Raw genomic sequence first — 19,997 nt, forward strand, 5'->3', positions numbered from 1 at the left:
AGAGGCCACCGATGGGAGCTGCCGCGAGGATCCTTATCCACCTGCGGAACTCCATCGATTCTCAGCGGCGATGTTTATCGATATATAGTTCCGACTGTCGACCCGATGGCTCGCTCGAATACACACACACACACACACACACACACACACACGCGCGCGCGCGCGCGCATTAAAATTTACCTAAATTAGAATATTATCTAGGCATAAATAAACATGTACACGTGCATAAATTGTTCAGTTTTGAAACTCGAAATATCCCAGAATTTCCATTAAATTTTAAAGACAGATAGCGAACGTACATACGATTACAAAATCTAACATATGTTCGCATTTACGTCCGTTATAAATAATCAAAATATTAAGAAGTAAATTACTAAACGTGTAATTTTAGACCAGAGTTTTCCATTCGTCATCAATAACGTTTTGTCGTCCTGATTAATGTCAATTGAAATCTACCGGCGATATCACGTCGTCTCTCTAATTCTTCAGCCTGCAACACACATCCACGTAATCGCGTCCACGTAACGTCCGTGTTTCTAATTTGCAGGCAACGTCCATCTGTCTGCGAAGCTTCGTGGACAAGTCGACGCGGCATGTCCCCTACGCATGTCTTATGCGTGGAAGGACAAAATCCCTTCTTACCACTGACAGCTCGACAAGGGATACGCCAAGGGATCCAGGTGATGGAGGAGGCATGGGTGGGGGCACGGAAGGTCGCGTGGAAAAACCGGTATGCCGGTAGCACGTACGGCTAATGACGGGGCAGCAGCGGTCATCAGGATACACTACGGCAGCAGGTCTTCGGGGTCCGATGACGAAGACGAACGGTGCAGCTGGACGCGCCCGTCGAAAGAAACCTGTTGTCGCCGAAAGGAATATTCATACATCCGAGCGACAGAGTCTACGCCTCGAGAAATCGAGTTAATGCGCTGCGTCTGAGAAAATTCACGTCGTGGGGATTGTCGTTGGCGAAGATAAAGGCCGTGGTACCTGATGAAACATTAGAACAAAGTACACGAATCTGTATTCTATATTGCAAAATATTCAAATCGAGACTTATTCAGGAATATTCAGCACAATCAAAATAATTCAATCGTGATCAATGAAAATAAATGGATAATTGTAATAGATATATGTAGACATATGTGCTTTTTTTAGTATATATAAAATTTTTAGCTATTTTATATAGTGATGAGGTCGTTTATTATTTTCCTGATACTCGATAAATATGTGCAAGTTGAATCACGAGTGACAACGACTAATTAATTCTATTGAGACAAACATTCACACAATAATGATCAATTAATTCTATTGAAGTAAACACAATAATGATTTCATGTAAATGGCAAGACCATAAACGGCGCCTGGCTCCCATCTGGCTCGACACATAATGCGTGTCCGCCGATATGGACCATGTACGAGTACACACGGCCGATAGTGATTGATGATGATTAGCCGCCGATTTGCCGATAAGGAAATGCTAAGGTAGATTAGACCCGTATTTACCGCGCCATGATGTAGACCGCAATATTAAAGAGTCGCGTATATTCGTGTCAATCGTCACACAATACGCAATTACGGTGAGGCGTGCACGAACGATCGCTTACATTCGTATTTTCCAATCCGATCCGCGGTGCAAATCATGTGTGTGTCATCACAACCACTCTAATTTTACTGACATACACGAATTATTAAATTTTTTTTCCAGTGGAAAAAATAAAAAACAAAAAATTAAATCCAATTTTTACAGATCGACAATTTGCGACTTCACTAAACCCAGCAAGTTCTCAGATACTCGTTCGAACAGGCGCGACAGTGTTAGAGAAATTAGTACTTTTTACAAGATTTTACAAGATTTCGTAAAAATGTCATAATCTCAAAAACGTTACTCGCGCAACGTGTAACCGCCTGAATTACCTCGGGCACGTCGGGAAGGTTGGGCTTCGTTAGAGACGCACCCGAGATCATGATCATCGCAGCCGCCGCGCACGTTGCCGCGAAGATATGGATCTACCGGCGTGACAATCGCCGGACAACAAAGCGAGTGCATCGGCATGGCGAATTCTACCTGCTACCTGTTACGCGCGATGCGTGCTGATAAGCGGTATATCGCGATCGCGTACAGTACATCCTTCTCTTCCGGCATATTAGCCGCAACGACGCGATCGTCCGTAAATCTTATCCTTATATAGATAGAATAAAGTGATACTCGACACGATGGAACAAAGCCAATCTTACTACAGTACGGTTATCAAATGCGCTTCTTTGCACGTAATGTGCGAATTATATCGCGTCCGTAAATCATAAATATTAAAATTATTATACGTTTCCGTTTGACAAGTTTAAGAAGTATTTAATCCTTTAATCGTGGACATTATACTCTCACGCATTACTTTTTCACACACTGGTGCATATATGAAATATGATCTTAGAAAATCTCACTTTTAGATACAAAAAAAAAAGTAAATGTTTTCAATTTTATATTTTCAGCATCTGTAGAGAATGTTTCACTTTTTTGAGAAACATAATTCATCAAAAAATTCATCAAAAAATTCATCAAAAAATTAAAACAAGATTTATATCTACAATTGAAGATTAAACCATCCTAAAAATCTCAGATAAAAAAATAAGAGAAAAATTTTATTTATTCAACAATTTTCAAATAATTTTAACATTAAGGAACTCAGATGATTTTTACTAAGAGTTACATAACATGAGGTGGAAGATCTTTCTTTGAGAATGAGATTCGACCCACCGCGTAGCTAAGTATCTTCTACGTTCTCGTAGCAAGTCATGGTCGCGAACGGTCAGAAGCAAGACACCGAAGAAGAAGACGCGAACGCGTTTAAGGGTCTCGCTGGACACATTAAGGGCCGTATCTTGCCTAAAGGGACGAAGACAGGGATCGTGGCTCGTTCTGGCAGTAATAGTCGGAGCGTTATGTCTCCGATCAAACGATTTCGTAAATATAAAACTCGGCGTTTGTCGCGAACGACTCACAACAGATATAATTTTTCGATGTATATAAAATTCTAAATTTTTTAAAATCAAATTTTGAACAAGAATAATCTTGTGAAATAATTTCATGTCACAAAGACTCTCTAATTAAAGTTTGAAGATTACGATTATGTTATAAGCGAGAAGAATAAAAAAGATATATGCAAATATTTTCTGTGCACCAGATGGAATATATTTTTTACAATATGGTATGTATTCAAAGGAAAATGCGAGAGGAATTTTAAATCTCGGACAGCCAAGACAAAGTCCGGATATTTGCCCTCGTACCGATGTTTTATAGTCGCGTAAATTTTCTGCTTGATCGCCTCACGGCCCTAAACGATTTATGATACGATCTTGCTAGAAGGGTACCTCACCGGCATCGTGATGCAAGAAGAACACGCATGTTCGCGGTAAGAATACAGAATCTGTAGAATTTAAAATTCATTCTTTTTTTTAAATATTTGAAAAAAAAGATTAATATTTTCTATAAATATTATAATTACAATGTAACAAATCATTCCAGATTGCTCTCAAAATTATTGTGTAAATAAAGCAAAAATCATATCAAAATTCAAAAGAATAAACCAATTTATCAAAAATTGTTTACATTAAATCAAAATAATGTTTCTTTGAAGATGGTAGGAGCCACTGAAACTTTTCTTAGGAAACATCGTTATTTGATTTTTTCATTATTTTATCTTGTTGTTTTCTAGTTAATGTAATTTTCCCACACATTCTCACACGCCCACGAGCCCTTTGAGGGACTGCCAGGTAGTCGATTGATGATTAAACCGGCAACTTGTTGTTTCCGATCACTAGTAAATATCTCGTATCATCGAAGAGAACTTCTGGATCCTTTAGCATGTCCTACTGAATTAACTATTTACATGCCACTTAATAAATTGCCGCAGATTTTCAAATTCAAAGACAATAAAATCAATTTAACCTTTAAAAACCTATTTAGTTAAATATATAATGTTACTTTAAGTAAACTTTTATAAAACAGATTAATCATGATTTTTGATCTTGCGAACTATGTTTCGTTTCTAACACGCCTATTACAAGGATTCAATGACACCTCAATGCAATTCACCGCGTGGACAGATCGACATTGTCGCCTTGACAAGTTGTTCGCATCTGTAACGTTGAATAGCTTCGAACGAGATGCCCCATCGACACGCGATTCATAAAACATGAATCTTGAGGAGAAGACAGAAGAAACATTGCGCGCGCTGGTGTACGACATTAAATGACAACTCGGAGACCGCGTGAGAACCTAATCGCACATAAATTTGTAAAATCGATCGCCATCGCGCAGCCGAGCAATTATATATCGATGTTCAATAACGCACAATAAAATCGTTTCCGCTTTTCCGTTTCCGATTTCGTATCTCCATTTTTCGTCCTGTCTCGAAGAAGTTAGAGATCTCGCTCTCGCATGCATAATCCAGCGGGATACGAGTGAATTCTGCGCGAATTCTGGGTACTTTCCTCGTACGCATCCGTCGAGAGATTCACGCGCGCGTCAGGACAAAATTACCGCGGATTTTTTTTTTTTTTTTATATCATCATGCCGGCCTCTAACATCAACCAGACTCGCCTCTACCTCCGCGGCGGCGACGGCGGCGCGACGGCGACAGTTGAAAATAGTTTCGCGCCGACGAGCCGTGACTAAACGAACGGAAAACGATGGGCAGCCGGACTGACAGCGTCTATGCACGCGTCATTATCCACTCCAGGTGCTGTGCGCCGCGGCGGATTTGCATGTCAGCGCGAATGCCGCACAGCCGCGAGACGCCGTGACGTCCCGCACGGCGAAAGGAAAAAGGAGAAAGGAAGAGAAGAAAAAAAAAAGAAGAAAGGAAAAGAGGAAAGGAGGAAAAGAGAGAGAAAGAAAGGGAGAGAAGAAAAGCCGCGCTTGAGGGGGAGGAGGGAGAAAACTCGGGATGGAATGGTTTCAGACGCGTTCCCCCCTTCGGAAGTGAAACGAGGCGCGCGAGGCGCGCCTTCAAGATAGAACAAACATAGGCGCGTCATCGCGCCTCGGATGCGCCAACAACGAGCCCGCGGCGTCAGGACGAGAACAGGTAGACCCCGCGTCGGGTGCCTGATTACGTGCGCACGCGTGTGTGTGCGTGTGCACGTGTACACGCGCGTATCCGTGCCGGTCGCGTCTCGCTCGCGTACCACCGACGCCGTCGCGTTTTTACGAGGGCAGGAGCAGGAGGAAAGGGGGGGAGGGAGGGAGGGGGGGGGGCCTCGCCAGATGCAGCGGTACGCGCGGGACCTTCGCAACAGCATCCTGCCAGCCACCACCAGGACTTTCGTATAAATCAAAGCTTCGTTTCGCGCGATCCCCTCGGCCCGGACCATAGGTAGGCAGGTATAATATCTTACGTCGGGGGTCAAGGTGAATGCGTCACGCTCGTTTACGGGGGTTACACACGTGCGTGGATTAAGTACCACTACGGGCCATCGGGTACCAGAAAGAAAACTAATCTTCCCGTTTCGCGTTTGACGCGGCGGTACTTCGAAAGAGAGTCTCGCGCCTCTCGCCGGACTTTCCTGACGTTCCTAGGCTTGTACATCGCCCGTACGACGTGATCCCGCTTGTTTGCGGATTTATTTACAATCTTATCGTTTCGCGCATATGATTAAAAATACGATGCAACATTCTACAATAAGATGAAGTCTTTCTTCGACATACGTTAATACGTTTCTTTCAAAATTAATAACTTTGGCTCTATTCCAACGATATGATAAAAAAATTCATATTAATTCTCTTGCTCGATTCGATTGATGCAGAAATAAAAAGTGCTGTTATCTCGTGCCTTCTTTGCTCCTCAGTTAGATAGATGGTGGATTTTCCAATGGAATCGCGCCTTTTTATCGATACGCAACGCAGTTCCGTAAAGGCGCCGTTCAAGAATTCGCCTTTCTTTCGCAATTGTTCTACCTACGTATCTGTAGTCTATCCGCGGGTAGCCTAGAAAAAAAAAGTTGTTTCGCCTCGGCAGCGGTGGAGTTCGTGCTGAGAATAAATAAATTAATAAATCGATCGCGGCACGACCGGAATGCACGCGCGCGGGAAAGAAAGGGCGCGCGTACGCCGCGCATACCTGCCGAACGGTACCTTTCAAATAATTCTCGAACACACGCGCCGCAGCCCCGCAGAGAAAAGAGAATTAAATGCCGATGCACCGATGTTATCGGCTCCATTTTAATAAAGGCAAAATGCAATACAAGCCTCGAGAATCTCCGATGACGTAATCGAACGAGCGGCACATCGAGCCGGCTCGAAGATCGGTGCTCGACGCGGAAAAATAAAAAAAAAACACAGCAAAATAATAAATTTGACAATTAATGCAACATATACGTTAAATAATATTCTTGAGTAATAGTGATTTTACGTGATTTATTAGACATTGGTATCCTGAACTGGAACGTAAAATTAAAAGTTAAAATATTATTTTTACATCTATATTATAAAATTATTTAGGTTGCATAATGGTTTCTTTTCACTTTGCATAAATATATGCAAAGTACAAAGTTCTTTTGCAAACGTATGTATATTTCTAGAGATGTTATCTGCAATTTACACGTGTTATATGTCATCCTTAATATTCCTGTTTCTCGCCATTGTTTATAATGAGGCAGTTTTCACGCTACTGACTTGCAACAAGTCTGAGCATGATTTTCCGAATGATTTTTGCAAGTAATTCCGTCACAATAGCTGCGAGGTGTCAAGCTCTTCACCGCATTAAATTGAATTAATAGTCTCCTGATGAAGTTAATAATAGTTCCCCGTTATAATATTTCAACAATACATTTCAACGACACATTGAATTTATAAGATATATAAAACAGAAAGCGTTTACATTAAATAATTTAATAAAAAATGTAATGTTTAAATACTGTTCACTTAAAATATGAACCAAAAATGACATCTCTTTATGCGATTGAAATCTAACTTACGAAGAGTTATTTCCAACGTTAATTCTTAATTATATCTATAAAAAAAAAAAAAAAAAAAAAGAATTAAAGTCCCAATTTGTGAAGAAAACCATTAATGTTCGATATAACGAAAGCGAAGCATCGGGTGTATCGAAAGCGATTCATTGACATTTATTTATGAGTGCTTTGTAAGGGCTCGGCGCTTGATAGTCCTCGTCGTATTAATATTTAGCATGCCGCCGGGGTCTCATCGTCATCAGGCGTGTCATTGTACGACGTACGCCGCGCAATTTGCTCCACTTTTTTTTCTAATACACGCGCGATGCGACAGATTACGCGCGCGTCTTCTCGCAAACAGGAGTGCCCTCCGAGATCTCGAAGAGAAGATGAAAAAGTAGACGCCGCCTGCGCGACACACCGGTATGCAATCTCGTGATTGACTCGCCTACATTTTCCGCGCTTTTTCCCTCTGTCATTCTTTCCATCCAGCTCACAAGCTCGCCGCGTGCCGAGAAAGTCGGGATGGTTCGCGGAAATCGGGCTGGGCGTGACGTATGATTTGTGTTTCAATCTCGAGAGAGTTCTCGCGCGACGTCAATACGAACGAGCAGCCCGTCCGGTTAAACGGCACGGAATTACATAGGAATGACATTTTACAATGTAACGAAAATTATGATACAAATTATACTTACCTAGAGTAAATTCGAATATTTTAAAACATCATCGATTACCCTTGCGCACGAATAAAACCTTCAAAGACAAAAGTTGAAATTCGTAATTTAAAAATTTGTAATTTAAAATATAACGATAATTTGTAATTTAAATTGTAATAGTAATAACAGCGCTCTGTATCAATATTGTAACAATTACCAAAATTGCATCAACGATTATAATACAATACAATACTAAATTAATCGATAATTTCAAAGTTCGTTAATAAGAACACAATATTCACATATAAAACAACGTTCATTATATTTCTTAATTCCGTGCCATTATTAAGTCTTAGCTTGGCGGTTCTTCTATTTCATCCGCGACCGTATCAGTGTATAACTCAAACGTCACCTGGCACAACGTAGATCTATCAAGCGTCCGCCGTGGGCTAAGAATCGATAGAAAGAGAATGGAAGCCACAATGGATTAATCTCGAGGTGCAGCGCATGCAATGTGTGGCCCCAGCGAACATATCGCAGGGCCAACGGTACATAATTCATTATTTTTGCGCTGTCAACTCTCGCGCATTCTGTTGTCTCCGAAAGACTAAACTGCGTTCTAGTGCGGCGCTCGGGAATCGCGAGCTTGCAGAAATCGAAAGAACGACAATGCAATTTTTATCGTCGTATTGCGAATATTTGTAACGGACTTTTATTCCACTTCACTTTCACACGTTCCCATATCGTGGACGGTGTTACTTAAAAGACACAAGCATAAAGAGAAACGGTGTTCATTACTCTCCTTTCCCTTCTTCTACGTATTATTTAGTTATTCGGTTATTTTATTATTAAATAAAAAAAAAAATTCTACATTCTCGATACATAACGTAATTGAAAAGTATAATATTCCTAGTGAAAATATTTACTGCACCCGCTTCTTTAAATTGCATTTGCATGCGACACATTTCAAAGCGGCACAAATACCTGTTCTCTCGACGATACGGAGCAATGGCGCGATCGAATCTGTCCGCGTCATCGGCAACGGCATGGCACACGAGGAAATGCACCGATTTGCAGCGTGTAGTTTAGATGCACTTTGCGATTTGTCACAGAGTCCGACGTGCCGCCCGTTACGACAACCGATCGAAATCGATGTTTATGGTGAGCGGCCGGTGGTGGCTATGGTTAGGTAACTAGCGGGTGACTCGATGAGCCGGATCGTATGGGAAAGCCACGCTTGTGGCGACTCTATTCCCTCGCTATTGTGCGCCAACGGTGACAGAAACCAGCGAGATTTATTCGCTACGTCGCGAACACCTTGTTCTCGTTCGCGTGCTCCACTTTTAACGCCGTCAGCACGCTCTTACTCACTTTCATAATTTACCTCAGAGACGGAAAAAAAAAATGGAGAATTTTTTGCTACGGAATATTTTGTAAACGTTCCAACGTGCTAAGTGACGAAGCGAGAGATAAAAATTTTGCTAAAACGAAACGCACAGTTCATATGTTGTATCTAAATGAATGTTGACTTAAAAATCGCTTCACATTATATACCGTCTTGTATGCGTACAATGTACAAGACTATTTCCAATATTAAAAAATTTCTTTTATTGCAAAAGCAGACAATTTTCCTGTTGGCAACGGCTGACAGCTTTCACAAGTCACGACACAAACGTAACGTGCTACGGCGACAAGTACCGCACGGTGGAAAATTGCGGATCACAGTGGACGCGTGGTAGAATCGCGCGTCGTCGCAAGAAACGCGTAGAAACAGCCGGCGACGCAAAATTAATAATCCGTCGTTCCTCATGCCTCGTTATCGCGCATCGTCACGTCTTTATAAGCCGGCCGACCCCCATACGTCAGATGTTATCGCGGTATCTCGTACGGCTAGCAGCTAGTAAAGTAAGTGCGAGTAAGTATAAACTACCGCGCGCTGCGCGAGCCACCACCCTCGATGTTCCGCCCCAGCGAATAGATAACATCTTCGTGCATACGCTCGTTCCGTCTTTCTCTCCTCTCTTTCTCCGTAACTCCGCCGCGCGCCTTCCTCAACCCTTCCGCTCAACGGCTCGCGACCGATTCGCCCGGAGGCTTCCCTACGAGCAGCTACTTCAGTAGCTGCATCATCTGGGCACCATAAATCCCCGTTAGCCGTCTATGCCGCGCCGATACGCGAACGTAACGTCTATCGAGCCGGACCGGCTTCTTCCCGATTTCGGCAGCCAGCTACGAGTTTTTTCGAATTTCGCGAGAGATTACCAGGTGCCGGGTCTCCAGAATGCTCTCCGCATTTGATCGTCAATGATTCGTCAAAAGTTCGAAAAAAAAACGACCAATATTTGTTTATTTCTAAACTTGGCAAAATTAATATTGCACTGGAAAATGTAAAAAAAAAAAATACGTGATATATAAAGTTTTTAAATGTGAAAACATAAATTTTCTCTCTGCTAATGCTATTTTCCTAAAGGATACCTATAAAAGCGGAAATGAGCAAGATGATAAACTGCAAACTGTACATATACAAATTTCAGAATTTAAAGATATATTTTAACTGTAAACGTGAAATTAGGGAAATGCCTAGGGAATTGCCTGTAGTGTAGAATTGTGTGTAGAACAATAAACTTGATAAATATATTTCACATACACTTAATACAAACAATTATTACACTATTTTATATATTTTTCTTTTTTTTATTATATCAGCAAGACAAAAGTAATTTCCGACTTCCTTTATTACTGACTTAATGAGCGCAATGATATTTTTTTCCCAAGGATTCAATTTGAAGAGTTTCTTTAAATATACTGATGGATAGTTGATTTGGCGGTCTGTTCTTTCTCAATTTTACGCGTCGTTTTTGTGAAAGCGTGTGAGAAGCCTTGACTAAGAATGAATTTAAATCTAAAGGAGACAAGTCTTTCGCAACAGCTTAAGTATTCATATAAAATCGTAACAATAGGCATAACCAAGGCCGCTTCATACTGAATTAATTGACACAAAATTTATTCATCGCTCTCCACGTACAAAATCGTCGTATCGAGTATTGATCACCCTTTCACCCTGTCTATTTTCTTCCAAGAATATTAGATCTCTAATAAAAAAAAGATCAATATTTGACCCGTTTGTTTGGAAGATATCTCTTTTGGCCAATTGCTCTCAAAATACATGATACGATCAAAATTCAAACGGGACGGCATTTCCCAGCATTGCGAAGAGACCAGAATAACGCGTCGGAAAATAAATTTCCCCGTTTGAGAGTCGAATTGGATCACGCGGGACGTTCAACCGACGAACGCGGACGACTCTCGTTAAGCGCGCTTCGCATCGGCATCTTCGCCGTCTCGCCGACGTGTTAGATCGTTCGGATGCCGATAACTGATAATTGTAGCACCGTGCTCCACGTATACCACGGGTATATATCGGCATCTCCGGAGATGTCGATCCGCTGTTGGAGCCGTAGCGGACCGCGGTCGTACAAGCCACCACCGCGTGGGAGAGCGTGTTGCAACCTGGTCCTGAGAGACTCCTTCGCTCCCGCTTCCTCTTCCTCCTCCTACAACTCTCGTCTCGTTCCCTCGTCCCCACCGTCCGATTTCCTATGGGAATCTGACGAAGAGAATCCCTCCTAACCACCGCGATATATTGCCATTTGTTCTGCTCGTTATAAGGCAATCGAATAGGTTTGTCAGTATCGCGGAATCGAAGAACCCTCGAATCCTCCCGTCCGGGAGGGGGGGAGGGGGAGTAAGTTGATCTTGACCGTTATTTCGCCGGCGCGAATATGGTCCCGGCCGGTGATACCGGCGAGGATTACATCGCCGTCTTCTATTACGATCGCGCCTCCATCGAGGCCTATGTAACGCGGGAATCTTCCTCGTTTCCTCGCCGCGTGATTTTTCGTGTTCCTCCTGTGCTTGTTATTCATTTGTTGATCGTAGATCTTCTTCGGCGAGAAACATTGCCGTCAGGATGTATCGGAGCGGAGATTACGTTAGCGATCGTAGAACCGATCCTGTTCTACAAGAATTCGAATGTAAAGCAGTCGAATGAGAAGAAAGAGTCGTGTAACGGTGTTTCTTATTCCTTTAATTGTCCTCTTTAAAAAATCGTCCCAGGTGACAGGTAAAAGTGGCTATTTATCATCGTTTTAATAACGTTAAAAGAATATTGTAAAATTCTCTAGTTCTACACAGAAAAGAGTTTTTCCCTTCTTACTATAATGAATGCTTCTTCTACTTGATTGTTTTTTTTCAAAGATTTGCCAAGATTTTCCAAGACTACATTCGAATGAAATATAAATTTAGTAGAGTTAATTGATCATTTCATCTTCACGATAAAATAAATTCTTTGCAAATTTTGTCAGTTTCGATCGTCGATTAAAAAATTACTGAAATAGCTTCCTTAAAATAATAAATATATATGCAAATATACATATGCACATGCGAACAGAGAAAAAAATATAAGTATGGATCTCATCCCCAAGGCACTCTGACTCGCAGGACACATCCGCAATTACCGCACAACATATACGTGAAATATACAATATGGCTAAAGCTTATACACGAGGCGGCGAGGTCAAAGGTCGTAAACTTTATTGTACGTTGTCGCAAATTTACTGCGCGACCGTCAGCGATGAGCATAAATGCTAAAAAGGAATTAAGCGATTAATACTTCATCGCCAGGATAGTCAAACTCGTGCTTTCGCAGAAACATTCCCTATCTCGATGATAAGATAACTATATACGTTTAAAAAATATATTCTATTAAATAAAATAACTTTCGACCTATTAATAGCTCAATTTATTTAACCGTGATTTTTCAAAAATAAGTTCCTAAAAAAAGATATAAATGTTACATAATTTAAAAAAAAAAAAAAAAAACACGAGACAAAATTGCTTTCCCATTTCAATAAAATGTACCTTCCTCATAATTTAACTAGAAAGAGCTTCGACGCGGGAATATCGTTAAGTGAAACATCTTTAGTCGCGCCGGTATTCGATGCTTATCATCCGCTCTCCGCGGGGCAGAAACATCGGGGGAACGAAGATACTAATCGCGACAGCGCGCGACCAGTATTATAAATAGGAAAATAATATTGGACATGTCGTCTCACGTAAGCAGGTTGCTCCCATAGAGAGCGACGAGCCCCGGCGATTCACGAGGCAATCTATCACGCCGATCCGATCGACGAGAGATAGACCGCGCACGCCGCGAGTCGATGATCGCTTACAAGACGCGTCTCGCGGAGACAACCGAGGAATCTCTCGGATTTCTTCCACGTCGCGTAAAAACGTCGCGCGCCGAACGACTCTTCGCCGACGTCGTGAATTATTATGACGTTAACGGGATGCATCGTGTGACGCGCTCCTCCGTGCGACGGAGTGTTGCGTTAACGTTAATCGATGACACACGAGAAATCGCTGGGAAATCATTCCGAGCGATGACGTTTACGCGAAGGATATTCAACGATACGGAGAACTACCCAGCAGTGCGAAGGAATTTTAAACGTAAGACCGAAGACGTCAAAAACGTTTTGCGATTTTCAAGTCCGAAGTAATTGTGCAAAAGAATATTGTAATATTTTACTTCGTGTTCCGATATCTTTTAAACTTGTCGCTAACTCCGCACGATTTCGTAAAAAAATAGGATTTCCGCTTTGCGTTTCCGTCTCGACGTTTCGCGGTAAAACGGAGAAATACGAAGAATTGAGAAATTGAATAAGAAAGACATCTGATTATTGGACTAATGTTCGCGTGTTCGACAAACAAACACGCGTGGCGTATAATTCGTTGATACATCGCTGAGCACAAGGTGTAATCATCCCGATGTTGCCCCTCGGTAATTGCAACGTTTCCGCCCGGTTGTTCAACAATGATTTTCCCCGATCGGCCCCGGCGATTCGACGAGGCCATCGGCGTTCGGCATACGGAGAAGGTCGGAACGTAATGAGTGATAATGGAAATTGCGTCTTCCATGCGGCCACATTTTCAGCGAAAAGTCTTGACATTCTCACGTGAAATAATTCTTCGTAAATTATCATATCTGCTTCCTCAATCGTGAATATTTTCATTGTCGTTGTTACGTGCGGCCCGACCGTCTCATATAATCAGTGTCGCGAAATGTAATTACATAGTGAAACGAGATGTAATCAATTTTCTCGACGACGATATTGGCCATTGTTGTCACGAGATACTTGAAAATAATTTTCCTATTATCGAACTATGTTGTGATACAACATATTCAGGTACAAGACATTCAATTCATCCTGTGCTTATAATTGAATATTTGAAACATAAGTGTACTCTTGTTTCAATTCGACGTTAATCTGTCACAACTTATCAGGAAACGGTGGTGACGATTCAATCCGTCCACGAGGAAACCGAATCGGTATTCTAAATCTGCAATCTACGGGCGTGAGTCGGTCACTATCAGATGCACTTGCGAGTTAGACGCTGACACACACACACACACACACACACACACACACACACACACACACACACACACACCACACACACACACTGGCGGCCACATGTATAAGACGCGAAGGGAAGAACAGACAGGAATCGCGAAGCATAATGCCACATAATGCCGCTGCTCGCTAATCCGCGGGAACGAAACGAGATGCACAGATTGGTGCACATCCTGCGTGTGAAGTCAGCGCGGGGAAACAAATAGAGAAAGAAGAGATTATCTCGACAGAAGAAATCTTAGAGAATTCTTCAATTGAGAAAATGGGCATTTAAAATTCTTCCTCCTTTTCCATGATGACATTAGCCAAAGACATAACATTCAGCCGAATGCGTAAAATTTAGATTTAGCGTTAATTTCGTTTCCCATCTCTTTAGTCACTTGACGAAAAAAAAAATCTATTTTTAATTTTTGAATTTACAACATTTCAAATTTTTATACTTGATCCGTAAATTTGCATTTGAAAAAAGATTTTTATTATTTATGGCAAGATTGAGTTCAAAACAAAAGGATTTCCTTGATGATTTTTCTATCAATAATACACGTCTATGGGCCGACATGTTGCTGACGCGCATACGAGGTCGCGACATACGTTATCGCGATCTGCAGTACGCAAGCTTAAATCTTCCAGGAACATTGCTCGTTTCCCAGCATGGTGATGGTCGACAGATTTTTCTGATACGAAGGATAGTGCGATGATTCTCTTGGCGGCGAAAGGATCTCGCTTGTTTTATTATATCGGAAGGGAAATAAAGTACGCAAGGTCGTATGACTTACCGTTCACGGCTCAAACAGGCGAGTAATAGTGTTTTATAATAGTGTTTGAAGACTTACCTGAAACAGAAAATAAAAATAATGAATACAATACGTAAGAAATCAAGTACAATAAATTATAGGAGATCGTTTCAATTCCGATCGCGACATCTCGCAATAAAATGTAGAGAGTCGTTACATTAATAATAACGCCATTGAAACTTAATCTATAGCATGAAGGAGATAACCGAAAGACATTCTCTCTCTCTCTCTCTCTCTCTCTCTCTCTCAACCGAGAGTCTCGGTGTTATTCTTCGATGCTAGCCTCTCATTCTATTACTAAGTCCAGTTCCCACGTTTATATCTCAATTGCAACGAAGTTATAGTTGCACAAACAATGTTGTCATCATTGATAAGCTTACAAATCTTACGATCATAGATATTCTTGAGCGCGTCCTTGCGTAATAAATCTGTATGATAATCCGCATAACGAAAGGCATGCAAAAGTTTTGCTCGCTGCAGTCTCAGATATCGCAACGTGTCTTCGATTATAATTATCAGATAAATGATTAAATAAAAAAAAAAAAACATCGATTTTCATACTTTCTCCTATCATTCGCAATAATATTCCTTTTGTTCAAACTGTTAACGACTAAAATTCATAGAATGCTAAACAATTTCAACTTTCATTATTTCAAATAATTTCAACTTTCATTCGTCTGATAAGAAAAATATCTTAAACATCATATAAAAACTCAAGAATATTTCCATAATTCGTATAAAAATTTAAATTATTATTGTAAAATACAAAAATCGACCAAATCGAATTGCACAACAATTGTAAAAGATCTGCTTCATTTGAACATTGAACTTATTATTAAGTATCCAAGGTGCATTAAAATAAGAGTGACAACATTGAAACAAAAAAAAGGTAAGGAGCTGATGGATGAACAGTCGCGACAAGGGTGGTCCGCGGGGCGGTCTAATGACCCGCGCGGTGAATCAGCTACCTTTCGCAATCTGCAGGGAATAGTGGAGTCGTTGCGATCGGCGAGACCTTCGTCCTTTCTCAACCGCGGGATGCGCGCGGCTCTCCTCGGGGTCCCTAGGCTCACTTACTCTACCGCTCACCAATTCCGGTTCCCACGTATACATTTCGTGCATGCGCAATGCCCGGCCGACCGGCCGGTGTATATAGCGGTGGTAGCTCGTTAACCGGATAACGGTTAGGTCGGCTTGCAGCACAGCCGCGCTGCAAGCACCACAACCACCGACGAGGCGCGCCACGGCGGTCGAGGTGCAACGGAGGCAGAGGAGGAGAGTGGGGGAGGAGAGGAGAGGCAAAAGGGGACCCCGGACGTTGCTTACAGGGTACTACAAGATATCGGAGAACGTCGGGGCCCGCGATCCTCGTGGGCGCCCTTAGGCTCATAGCAGAGAGCCTACGTTAACGTGTCTATTTGAGATATCAGCGATCGGACCGACCGACCGGCCCCGGTACACGGCTGCTGCACGACGCGCGGCAATTTCGCCCTCGGGTCTTCGGTGCTCGCACCGACCATCCGGATCCGCTCCGCAAGGTACACCGCGGACGACAGGTAGCTGTCAGCGTTTCTTCCTCCGCGTGGAATCGATAAAAGGTTCCCCCACCGTAATTCGGCGCGGCGCGTTACGGTGATTTATTTATAAGAGCCGCGTTAATTAAAAGTGTATGTCGTTTACGAATATGTTAAAAATGATGACAAGTCTCTGTCACATTTGCGAGTTGAATATTTAATAATGGCCTTCTAATAGCCTTTCTCTACTAATAGCCTGTCATTTAATAGTTTGTCTTCCCAATGGCATATTTCATGTGCAATATTTCAATTTATACAAGGAATCATGGAATTAGATTTTTTTCCAAATGCTAAGGAGCCTAAATTAAAGAAACTACCCACAAAGGCCGGCGTAACGTCAATTTATGGCACGCATCATCCGATAATATTAACGACGCTCGGATGCAGAGAAACTTATCGCCATATGCGAGTCCGATTTGCGGCAACAAATTCATCAATTATTTTTGCCGCAAGATATTAACGATTAGCAGCTTTCTCCGACGAGATGTCTGACAAGAAACGAGAAGCGTCAGGTGTCTCATTACCCCGTGCAAATTTTTAGCTTCTTTGCGAATAAATCTGAACAGGTTACAGCGGCGGACAATAACTTATCTATATACAAAATGATATTTTAAATTTCTAAGAGAGAGAGAGAGAGATAAAAGCATCACAAGATCTTAAAAAAGTATCTCCAAAAGAATATCAATTTCTTTCCTAATCTTCAAATATTTCTGGAAATCATTCCTCTTCTTTATCCTTGTTCTTTAATCTTTATTATATATTTATTTTTTCAATGCTTCAAAATTTTTGTTCTTTAATTCTTATTTTTCATTCTCCATTCTGAGGTTTTAAAATTAAGACAATATAAATTCATACGGCATATACAATTGGTTTAAAATTAAGTTTTCCTATTTTTTTATGTAGTCTAGTTTTTATTTCTAACAGGATATTTGGAATGAAAGACGAATTGCATTATTGTACTTTGCGAATATTTTATGTGAAGAAAACACGCAGTGGAGTAGCCTTTTTATTCATTTGCGTGTTAACAAAAGTTTGCGAGGTCGAAAGAAGCCGGTCTCGTTTTTCGTAACGTACGTTATATCCGCGTGGACGAACGGTATAAAACGGGGTATCAAACGGGATTACAAGAGAAAGATAGTATTATGATGGTTTAGAAAAAAAAGATCGATAAAAGAAGGCACGCACAATACTCGCAATTAAATCGAATATAAAGTCATTTACGGCGTACGAGACCTGTCCCGTTCCTCGCACTGTGGGGCACTCTTTGAAGCTTAAGAGACTTCGCATTAAATGCGTAATGAACGAGAAAGGAACGCGTCCTCCGCAATGGCGCTAAGAATGCCAATTAACGCCATGCATATAATCAGCATTCAACAAACAAATTTCAGCGGTTAATATAAAGTTATAAAGTTATTTTTGGACAAAAGGAACATTATTGCAAATGCCAGGAGAAAGTATGAAGATGTTTTTTTAATTATTTATCTGGTGATGATAATTGAAGACACATCTCGCGTCATCTGAGAATGCAATAAACAGCCAAACTTTTACGTACCTCTTGTTACACGAATTATCACGCAAGATTTATCATATGCAAGAAGAACCACAAGTTTTTTTATACCGAATATTTTTATAATTATTAATGTTATATGTAATTTTTTTTTTTTTTTTTTTTTTTGAAGAAAAAACTTACTTTGTTCAAGAAAGAGATTTTATCGAGAGTTTATTACAGAAACATTGATTCAGGCAAGGCGTCTTTCCTTAGAAATTTCGTTCTTGCCACTAAAAGATTTACCGAACGCATCAGGGAATCGAAATCATTCGATACGCGGCTTCACAAAAGCTAGCTCGAGAAATAGACGGATTATGGCTGCCGCAGCTGTCGCTGAGATTCCGCTAACACCGCCAGTATGGCGTAAGAATATTTCGCAGCGTCATCTTGATAATGTGTCAGTCTCACCTCTACGCCTTTCTCGCCTTCTCTCGTTTTTTTGCACATTTTTTAAGAACCATTTTAGAAATTCATAAACTAGTCGTTCCCGAGTCTCCGCGCGAACGACTAGTTTAATGAGTGGTCACTATCGAAAAATCGCTAAAGATTTTCTTAATCGAAACGTGTTTCAGTCAACGAATTACCAGCTCGTATGATATCGGAGTGCTTAATTCTTCTGCGGCGAGATCAAAATTACCAGCGATTTTATTTTTAAGAGGGTGATTTGTGCGATGCGAACAACGCGCGACTCTCGTGTGGTCGTTACGATGCGAGTTTTTCATCGATTCTTTCTATTTTTATAGCCGATAAAATATCGCCGAGGCGCAGACAGTTGTAAATTCACCAAGCCAACGGTACGCGCACTCTCTCGTATTTCTATATGTTTCACCAGTACTTAACACGAGATTCTTTACATAAATACTCTCTTACGTCCAGTACGTCTTTACGTTCAACTACCGGTAGACATGCACTAACAGCATAAATATTTATAAATGAATTTAAATTAATTTATCTTCCAATAGCGAATGAATTATTTAGGTTGTAAAGGTTGCAATTTCACCAAGGATATCTCGCGTGAGCGTGTAATCATATTATTTAAGACGAAGTAGCTATATAGATTCATTTTCTAATATTATATTTCTCTTCTCTTACAAATAAGCAATTATATAAATGTATTTATATTTGTAATCTTCGATATCGTGTAATACGATTAAGCATTATATATATTAATTATATTATTCCATTTATATTATCTTATATTCTTCTGTGCTCTTAATTACATATACAGGAATAAGCTATAAGATATCAATTATTTGTACCCACTTCGCGACGCAATTAAACACTTAACGATATACTATTAATCATTTTAATTATCAAATACTCTGTTATCTAAAGATAAATATCTGCACCATGCGAGCAAGTCATAATACGGTGACGCGATCAATTAGCGATATTCATTATTTCTTCTCTGCATTAAAGATATCGATTTGCTGAATAAACATGCACGGTTAAAACGCGTGACGTTAATGAATTACAAATAGTTTGTGATGAACATTCGATACCCAAGTCATATAAACTACAACGCTTTCTGTAATAGATCGACAGATATCAAGTGGTCCAGTGTAAGGTTTCCAAATTTGACCGCTATTTCAATGACGCTTCATGGCATCTGTAATTGATATAAATTTTCCAAAAAACATAAAAAAGATAAAAGGTTATTGCCCCAATCTATTAAAATTTACGAAGGCGATTCCAGGACTCGGTAATCGGTCTGCTCGAGGAAATCGCGAGATAGAAACGAGAACGATCTCATTTCGTCCAATTGTTGATCATTCGATCTCATGTCGTCGAATTGTTGATCATTCGATCTCATGTCGTCGAATTGTTGATCATTCGATCAAGCGATTGTTAAACGTGTCCAATAACCGATTAAATTCCGAAACGCGCGTGCCCAGAATCGGCGGTAGCGTGAAATTTCAACTTTCCTTCCCTCTTTGGGTTCTCCACACATCAGAGAAGAACTGAAGGTCCTACGCGCGCGAGAAAAGGATTAGAAGTAG

The 19,997-nt window shown here is 40.9% G+C and overlaps 1 protein-coding gene and 1 long non-coding RNA gene across 2 annotated transcripts in view; one reads left to right on the top strand and one right to left on the bottom strand.

Annotated features, from left to right (window-relative positions):
- LOC148937088 (uncharacterized) overlaps window positions 1-12,457 on the top strand; it is a 40,246-nt gene extending 27,789 nt beyond the window's left edge. Inside the window, exon 2 of the long non-coding RNA XR_016138715.1 lies at window positions 548-12,457. This is a non-coding gene — a long non-coding RNA (uncharacterized LOC148937088). The remainder of the gene's footprint in view (window positions 1-547) is intronic.
- Window positions 1-19,997, bottom strand: part of LOC105427815 (uncharacterized) — a 306,009-nt gene that overhangs the window by 86,722 nt on the left and 199,290 nt on the right. The window lies entirely within an intron of this gene.

This window comes from Pogonomyrmex barbatus, unplaced genomic scaffold, assembly GCF_055798465.1.
Source record: "Pogonomyrmex barbatus isolate J1 unplaced genomic scaffold, ASM5579846v1 scaffold17, whole genome shotgun sequence".
NCBI classification, from domain to species: Eukaryota; Metazoa; Arthropoda; class Insecta; order Hymenoptera; family Formicidae; genus Pogonomyrmex; species Pogonomyrmex barbatus.